Source organism: Gossypium hirsutum, chromosome A08 (assembly GCF_007990345.1).
Source record: "Gossypium hirsutum isolate 1008001.06 chromosome A08, Gossypium_hirsutum_v2.1, whole genome shotgun sequence".
Lineage (NCBI taxonomy): Eukaryota > Viridiplantae > Streptophyta > Magnoliopsida > Malvales > Malvaceae > Gossypium > Gossypium hirsutum.
Window position 1 is genome coordinate 100,131,088 of NC_053431.1, and position 899 is coordinate 100,131,986.

The window sequence follows — 899 nt, forward strand, 5'->3', positions numbered from 1 at the left end:
AACCCATAGTGAGGGCACCTTCTCAAAAGGTCCCTGTATCTCTCCCATGCATCGTAGAGTGTTTCTAAATCCATATGTACTAAAGAAGAGATATCATTACATAATTTAGTCGTTTTAGCTGGCAGAAAATATTTTAGTAAAAATTTTCGGTCATTTGTTCCCAATTAGTAATTGACCCTCGTGGTAACGAGTTCAACCACTGTTTAGCTTTGTTCCTCAATGAAAAGGGAAATAACCGAAGACGTATGGCATCATAAGAAATGCCATTGATTTTAAATGAATCGCATAGTTCCAAAAGGTTTGCTAAGTGAGCGTTGGGATCTTCATCCTGCAAACCATCAAACTGAACAAACTGTTGTATCATTTGAATTGTGTTAGGTTTCAGTTCAAAAGTTTTTGCAGCAACAACAGGTCTAACTATGCTTGATTCAGTTCCTATTAAAGAAGGTTTAGCATAATCATACATAGTACGTGGAGTAGGATTTTGATTAACCGTAATTGCAGGAGGTAGCTGATTGTCTTGGTTTTCAGCCATCTCTTTGGCTGGGGGTTAAGTATCGTCCTCTTGCTCGTTCTCTGTGTATCTTAATGTGACAGCCCTAATTCGACCCTAGTCGGAATGTGGTTTCGGGACCACAAAACTGAGTCATAAAATTTAGTTAAAATTTTATTTGCATATCTTATATGTGTGATAGTACTTGTACAAAAATTTGATGTTTTAATTTTATATTAGGAATGTGAATTTTGCTTGAAAGGATCTAGTTGAAAGACTTGGAAAATTATGATAGGTAAATAAGTAAGGACCAAATAGTATTAAAGTGGGAAAGTGTTGTCCTTGCATGTCAAATTAACCAAACTAAAGCATAGTGGCCGGCCATGCTATGGGTGGAAACATGTCT

The 899-nt window shown here is 36.5% G+C and overlaps 1 non-coding gene across 1 annotated transcript; it reads left to right on the forward strand.

The window, feature by feature from the left end:
* Positions 1–107, forward strand: LOC121205432 (small nucleolar RNA R71). The gene has a single exon (XR_005900510.1). It is a non-coding gene; the product is annotated as a small nucleolar RNA R71 (small nucleolar RNA).
* The last annotated feature ends 792 nt before the right edge of the window (positions 108–899 follow it).